This window comes from Oncorhynchus clarkii, chromosome 17 (genome assembly GCF_045791955.1).
Source record: "Oncorhynchus clarkii lewisi isolate Uvic-CL-2024 chromosome 17, UVic_Ocla_1.0, whole genome shotgun sequence".
Taxonomy (NCBI): Eukaryota; Metazoa; Chordata; class Actinopteri; order Salmoniformes; family Salmonidae; genus Oncorhynchus; species Oncorhynchus clarkii.
In genome coordinates, this window is record NC_092163.1 from 38,583,395 (window position 1) to 38,592,182 (window position 8,788).

The window sequence follows — 8,788 nt, forward strand, 5'->3', positions numbered from 1 at the left end:
GATATAAAAAAAACATTTGTTACCCCACTATGTCAAGTTATTTAATCAACTGCCAATGTTTACTTTTTTAAATTTGTGGTCTATTGCAATCTATTACAAATCAGTCTGACAGTAGTTTTGACCGTATTTCAATCTGAAGGAAGTAAATCCAATTTTGGAATGCTTGTGCTTCTAGTTCCGACAGTGCAGCAATATCTAACAAGTAAATCAAACAATTCCCCAACAACTACCTAATACACACACATCTAAAGGGGTGAATGAGAATATGTACGTATAAATATATGGATGTGCGATGGCTGAGCGGCATAGGCAAGATGGTGTAGATGGTATAAAATACAGTATATACATATGAGTAATGTAAGATATGTAAACATTATTAAAGTGGCATTGTTTTAAAGTGACTAGTGATCCGTTTATTAAGGTGGCCAGTGATTGGGTCTCAATGAAGGCACCAGCCTCTCTGAGTTAGTGATTGCTGTTTAGCAGTCTGATGGCCTTGAGATAGAAGCTGTTTTTCAGCCTCTCGGTCCCAGCTTTGATGCACCTGTACTGACCTCGCCTTCTGGATGGTAGCGGTGTGAACAGGCAGTGGCTTGGGTGGTTGTTGTCCTTGATCTTTTTGGCCTTGCTGTAGGTGTCTTGGAGGGCAGGTAGTTTGCCCCCGGTGGTGCGTTGTGCAGACCACACCATAGTGGAAAACAAATAACATCTAAATGTATTACAATTTTGATTTGGGTTTCTCATTTTGTTCACACCCGGAAGCACATAGAATATTCATGAGGCTTAGGGGCTGTCTTTACAGCCTAGGTTGGCAGCACAAAGAAAGGATTATACTATTTCTCAGAAGTACTGAGTTGGGTAGGATGATTTAGAAATGTGGAGCTAATGTTGTAAACCGTGATTGACCGCATACTCCAGCACAGTAGGTGGCAGCATGCACCTTTAACATTTGTTTACGGACCGCCATTATATCATAGAAGAAGAAGATGATGATGATGATGAAGAAGAAGAATTAGACTGTGAGTGTGACAGGAAGATAAAAATACTCATGTTAGCTGAGATGCATAATATATTATGAAGTTAGCATGCCAATACCAATAAAAAGGCTTATTTCTAATTTACGGAACATTCAGAACACACACACAAACATGTCAGCCGTGACTATAGCTTAATTAGATATTGTTGTATATGTCAGTCACTCAGCCCAATCCAGTGGAAATTATGCTCTCAAAGTCCTGTATACTACCACCTCCCACAACACCCTGATGAAAATAAACCTGGCCCCATGACTGTACGTCTGCATATCTCTCCAACCCTGCTGTATCCCACTGTGCTGAGACAATATGACTCTAGAACAGTTTTATACTATTTTAAATGGAATGATCAACATTGATTCACTTTCTCTCTCTCTCTCATTTCAATTAAAAGGGGCTTTACTGGCATGGGAAACACATGTTAACATTGCCAAAGCAAGTGGAATAAACAATCACAAATTTAGTTAACTCTCTCCCCCTCTGTCAATCCTCACAGTTCACTCACAGATGGTATGTACAGTAGGCTGGTTGATGGCACCTGCAAGCCTGTTTGAGGGACAACCGGACAGAATATATCAGAATTCTTGGACTTCAGCTGAGACCCTCCTCTCCATCCCCATCCTTCAAGGAAAGTCTCTTCTTTATACTTCCTGTTAGGCATGATGCTCACAAGGTGTGTGTCTCCAATTTCTCTCATGGCATGTGGTATTATCTTGCTATCGCTTTCTCTCCAGGATACATTAGGGGAAGTTGTTATGCTGTTGGTCAACTGCTTTATCCCCCTCATACTGAATTTTGCTCACACTTGTTCAACTGCTCTTTGATTAAATCGGTTTAATTCAATGTTTACATTTGCTTCAAGTGTGGTTTTTACTGAAAGTTGACAGATTGGACTTGTATGGAGAGATGTGGGTGTAGGGGGAGAGAGAGAGTGGAAAGATGGGTGTAGGTTGAAGAAACCCCCTATCCTCCTGCCTCCCTCTCTTCTCTTGATAAGTAATGAAAGTGACTGTGACCATCCACTTCAGCTAGCATTTCCTGTTTTTAGGCCTGTTTACATTTTTCAAGGTAAAGCTTAGGATGAAGTGTCAAAAATGTGACACAGGCTGTATTATTATGCTTATGTATGTGTTGGTACTGTCTGTTCAATCAGGTATTGAATATTCTTAAATCTTATATCTGACATGGGTTGAAGTTACCAATATTAATCCTACGTCAAGTCTACAGAATAACCTGTGTTGTACAATATTCTATCCACTAGATTGTACTAATGTGCTGTCACCTTCAAAGAGGTCTAATGTGAGTTTTTCTATTCACCCTTCAAGTACTGAGAAAATGTCCAAATTAATGAAATTCCCTGAATGTTGCATTTATGATTACTAGATATGACTGGTTGTGATCCAGTCACATGTGACATGCAAAGTCCAAGTGTCATACAAAGCGGGTCATGTTGAGACCCCAACTCCTGTTTGTCACTCACACCATTAAATAGCTTAAACATATACAGTTGAAGGTGTGGTCTGTACCTTCTGAATATTCCCTTTTGATTGCACAAATATTTCCATTTGTTCTCTCAGAATTACTGCCACAGATTTAGGTTAGATACTCAGGCACTGGCTCATTGGAAGAGAGGGCTTGAGGCTACAGCCCACTAACAAATGACCAGCCAGGCCACCACACACACCTGCAGTACACTCCTTTCCCCGCCCCTACTTACTTACATGCATACAATTCAAGTCTGTATTCACAAAGTGTCTCAGGGTAGCATTGCTGATCTAGGATCACTGACCAGGTCCCTCTATGTAGTAAGCAGTTGCACCTGCTGTTTCAGCTATGAGCACTGGACCCCTGATCAACTTCCCATTCTAGGAAAGTCACATCTAATAAGTCATTGTGGAGATGACACAATTGTCTTAATATCGAATCGTGTCTTGATGACATTTTATGATAGGGAATATCATTCTGATTCGGACTCCTCGCACCTGTGTACAAAAGGATTCATGCCTATGCAGAACTAAAAGTCCTCAGCATTGACAACCAAAGGAATGTGTGCTTTCATGTGTATAAATAAAGAGTTTTGGCATTCTTTTCAACATTTCAGAAAAATAACGATTTATTTCAGCTAAATTGCTTGTATTAGCAAGGAGTTAACCCTGGGGTCCATTTGAGACCTGAATGTAGAACCTTGAAATGACAGATGACAAGTGTACTAAACACAAACACGCTACATTAAAAATAAAGGCAGTCATACTTTTTTATCACTATTTTTTTCTTTGTTTGAAAAAGATGATCAGAAAACAGTGTATTATATAAATAATAAATGGTACAGCTCGTTTGATTTACACAGGTTAGTAGAATAAGGAAATAATTCAAGGTTTTTACAGAAACATGATTCATGGTACTCATGGTCATCAGTTGAAGTCAGGTGTAATGAGTGTTGACAGTATGGTTCATAGTTATGTTATTAGTAGCTTTTAGTAAGCACTCTAATTAAGTGATAATGCCAGAGAAGCCGGTGTTTAGAGGATAAATGATATTGGCATGGGTGTTGTTAGGCCAGAGACGAAGTGGATTAATCTATTCATACTATTTCATCCTTCCACAAGATATAGTCTAGGGTTGCTAGAGACGCGACCCAGTCGTTCAGTCTTTTTGTTCTGTATCTATGGACGCGACCCAGTCGTTCATTCGAAATGTTCAATTGCCATACTGGCTAGCAATGTTCGTATCCCTTGCTTGCTATCTAGCCAACTACGGCTAACTTACAGTCAGGTAAAGAAGTGCAGCCAGAATAACAGCAAATTAGCTGCATTTGCATTTGTTTAAGCTGTTTTCTAGTGACATTTATTTGGATACATCCATAACAATGTGCTAATGAGGCGCAATTTCGCCTGGCATAGAACATGTGCTCACTCATTAGGACATGGTTGTTCTGAGGAGCTAGCCAACACAGCTACAGTAACATAATCACTTCAAACTGAAGCTGGAAAGACGGCAAATTAGCTTTGTTTCTTTTTGCCTTTTTTGAAATGACAGTTGTTTTGTATATGTCCATAAAAATGATGCCAGCTGATTCATGATTTAGACTAGCTGAGAAACACTGCCTGCCTGCCTGTCTGTCTCGTCCCGACTCCCAACATGTTCATTACTATAGGAGAGCAGAAGATCAAATTTGAATAATGAAACAATGTTGAAAATGTCGGAGAGACAGACAGCAAGGTTTACACAAATCTCTGCTGTTGAAAATGAAATGTTAGTCTAAAATAAATGTGAGATAATGTCTAGATGCTTTTTATAATGGTTGGGCTGAGACAGTGGATTGCGCAGTCAGATAGAGCAGAGTAAATATGCATTTTAACGTCATAGATTTAGCTTGGTGGCAATTTGTGGAATGCAATTTTTACCAATCAGCATTCAGGATTAGACCCACTCATTGTATAATAATACAATATTTTAATAATTTGAAGTTAAAGTTTCCACACAAGGTCACACTGTTAATACGAGTGTTGACAGCATTTGCTTTCTATTGTTTGCGCTTCCTAAGGGAACAGAGGGATGAAGCTTGGGACTGATATTCAATTTGAGGTCACCATTCCTCTCTCCCCAGCACATCTGGTGTTTGGGTCAAAGATAAGATGTGTCCTTAGTGTCATGAACTTAAACAGGCTGTAAGATACAGTGGAACATTTGGAACAGAGGTATAAATAATTGAATAGGATACCATTTTGTCAACCTGACATGACAATTTCCAATTATTATTTCTCAATTCGATACATTTTGAATAACAAGTGATTTAAGTAAGAAAGTAATTTCATATAAAAAAATACTTGAAACAATGTCCAAATTGAAGTAAGTAGATCCAAATAATTATGGCTGTGGGTAACAAAAAAAGAAAGAGCTGATAGGCCAGCACCAACTTTTTGCAGGTTTCATTTTTCTTATAATAAAAAAAAATCATATACACAAAATATAGAATAAAGTTGTTTAAGCTGAACTTTTAGCCATACGTCAATGCAACAGGTCTAGATGATAAGATTCCAAGTGAAAGGAGCTCTGGGATTGTTAAGTTTAGTAGGTGGCTATTTTGCTTAATGGGACCCTATATCACTTAATGTGTCTCCAGTATGATTATGCTGTATGTACGCATGCAGTAAGCTAGATTGGAGAAGAAGGAGGTATTTAGGACTAGTAATACAGAATATTGCATTTTTAGGACTGATGAACAAGTAGCATAGTGAAAAATAACAAAATGTTTATTTTCTCTTCCAGGACTGATGGAATGTCCACTACCAAGTATTCTAATGAGTTTAACAATGATTATGTATCTCTCCCTTTGAAATGCTTCCTTAGGCCTGCTGTCTTGGGAGAGCAGTTAGTGAAATGCACATGTAAAGGTACCCGAATCTGGCCATTAAGGGAGCTCCCAAATTAAGAAAGGCTTGGCCATGTTTGTTTCTGCCCCTACTTTTTACCCCCACACACCTACAGTTGAAGTCTGAAGTTTACATACACTGAGGTTGGAGTCATTAAATCTTGTTTTTCAACCACTCCACAAATGTCTTGTTAACAAACTATGGTTTTGGCAAGTCGGTTAGGACATCTACTTTGTGCACGACACAAGTAATTTTTCCAACAATTGTTTACAGACAGATTATTTCACTTATAATTCACTGTATCACAATTCCAGTGGGTCAGAAGTTTACATACACTAAGTTGACTGCGCCTTTAAACAGCTTGGAAAATTCCAGAAAATTATGTCATTGCTTTAGAAGCTTCTGATAGGCAAATTGACATAATTTGAGTCAATTGGAGGTGTAACGATGGATGTATTTCAAGGCCTACCTTCAAACTCAGTGCCTCTGCTTGACATCATGGGACAATCCAAAAGAATGTGCAGACCTCCACGAGTCTGGTTCATCCTTGGGAGCAATTTCCCGACTCCTGAAGGTACCACGTTCATCTGTAGAAACAATACATACAAACACCATGGGACCACGCAGCCATCATACCGCTCAGGAAGGAGACACATTCTGTCTCCTAGAGATGAACGTACTTTAGTGCGAAAGTGCAAATCAATCCCAGAACAACAGCAAAGGACCTTGTGAAGATGCTGGAGGAAACTATATCTATATCCACAGTAAAATGAGTCCAATATCGACATAACCTGAAAGGCTGCTCAGCAAGGAAGAAGCCACTGCTCCAAAACCGCCATAAAAAAGCCAGACTACTGTTTGCAACTGAACACGGGGACAAGGATTGTATATTTTTGGAGAAATATCCTCTGGACTGATGAAACAAAAACAGAACTGTTTGGCCATACTGACCATTATGTTTGGAGGAAAAAGGGGGAGGCTTGCAAGCCGAAGAACACTATCCCAACCGTGAAGCACGGGGGTGGCAGCATCATGTTGTGCTTTGGGTGCTTTGCTGCAGGAGGGACTTGTGTACTTCACAAAATAGATGGCATCATGAGGCAAGACAATTATGTGGATATATTGAAGCAGCAACTCAAGACATCAATCAGGAAGTTAAAGCTTGGTCACAAATGGGTCTTCCAAATGGACAATGACCCCAAGCGTACTTCCAAAGTTGTGGCAAAATGGCTTAAGGACAACAAAGTCAAGGTATTGGAGTAGCCATCACAAAGCCCTGACCTCAATCCTATAGAACATTTGTAGGCAGAACTGAAAAAGCGTGTGCGAGCAAGGAGGCCTACAAACCTGACTCAGTTACACCAGCTATGTCAGGAGGAATGGGCCAAAATTCACCCAACGTATTGTGGGAAGCTTGTGGAAGGCTACACAAAAAGTTTGACCCAAGTTAAAACATTTAAAGGCAATGCTACCAAATAGTGATTGAGTGTATGTAAACTTCTGACCCACTGAGAATGTGATGAAAGAAATAAAAGCTGAAATAAATAATTCTCTCTACTATTATTCTGACATTTCATATTCTTATAATAAAGTAGTGATCCTAACTGACCTAACACAGTGATTTTTTACTAGGATTAAATGTCAGGAATTGTGAAAAACTGAGTTTAAATGTATTTGGCTAAGGTGTATGTAACCTTCCGACTTCAACTGTACCTACACTCACAACCCACCCGTCTATACTTATGAATATGTGTCAGTGCTGTTAATACCGTGTCTGTTTTATTGTGTGTCGTTTTCTTATTTGGTTTAGCAGGATCTTCACGGGTGAGAAAGGATTCACCTTAAAGGACACGCAAAAAGTATCTATTGTCTGAATTTTGGATTCACAGATTTAAGTTCTCCTGATGAGAAATGTACTGAAAAACAATGTAAATCTGGTACAGAGAATGTTTGAAATGTTTTTATATAATGAGTCAGAAGTACAAGGAAAGAAAACAGAAAGAACAGACTCACTTAATCGTATTGAATGACCTCTGTTCTGACCATCTAGTGAGACCTGATCACCCTCAATAGAAGGGCCAGAGGCATTGGGTGAAGTTTGAATGTTATATGGAATGCTGACATTTTTGAAGGAGTGTATTGCTGTTGTAGTTTGTTTGTTTGTTTTTGTTTCAACACAAATCTCACCAGATTGGGCCTGTAACTCTGCGGTAAGATCGGCAAATAATATAGGGAAGTATAAGTCAATTTGCAAGATCCCACTGGACATAAACTGGTTGAATCAACGTTGTTTCCACGTCATTTCAATGAAATAGACTGGTGGGGGTTGGGCGTGCAGGCGGCTGGGATGTCCTTGTCCCATCGTGCCCTAGCAACTACTTGTGGCGGGCCGGGCGCATGCACGCTGACTTCGGTTGCCAGCTGTACGGTGTTTCCTCTGACACATTGGTGCAGCTGGCTTCTGGGTGAAGTGAACAGTGTGTCAACAATCAGTGCGGCTGAGCGGCATCGTGTTTCGGGGACGCATGGCTCTCGACCTTCGCTTCTCCCGAGTCCGTACGGGAGATAACCTGGCATCTAATGCACATTTCCTGCATTTTTACACAATCCGATATGCCGTCTCTATTTAGAACAAAAATTAAGCAAAAATGCTCACAGCCATCATTCTAGGTAAGAGATCATTACTAAATATGTTTAAGAGATTAATATGACTGAACTAGATCAAAGGTAATTCAATAATAAACATAAACAATAGCCTAACAAATGAACAACCCTTGAAAAATATGAAGACTTTTGATTGTCTTTAAGACATCCTCTGTATCAAATTTCAGCCAGACTGACCAGCCAGCCAGAGCCCAACCCCCACCAGTCTAGTCAATAACTCAACAAAGAGCTGCAGTTAGTTTCAGAGTGGGTGGCAAGGAATAAGTTAGCCCTAAATATTTCTAAAACTAAAAGCATTATATTTGGAACAAAACACTCATTAAACCCTAAACCTCAACGAAGTTTTGTAATAAATCGTGTGGAAATTGAGCAAGTTGAGATGACTAAACTTCTTGGAGTAACCCTAGATTGTAAACTGTCATGGTCAAAACATATTGATGCAGTAGTAGCTGAGATGGGGAGAAGTCTGTCTATAATAAAGCGATGCTCTGCCTTCTTAACAACACTATCAACAAGGCAGGCCATACAGGCCCTAGTTTTGTCGCACCTTGACTACTGTTCAGTCGTGTGTTCAGGTTCCAGAAAAAAGGACTTAGGAAAATTGCAAAAGGCACAGAACAGGGCAGCACGGCTGGCCCTTGGATGTACACAGTATTAATAATATTAATATTATGCATGTCAAGCTCTCCTGGCTGAAAGTGGAGGAGAGATTGACTT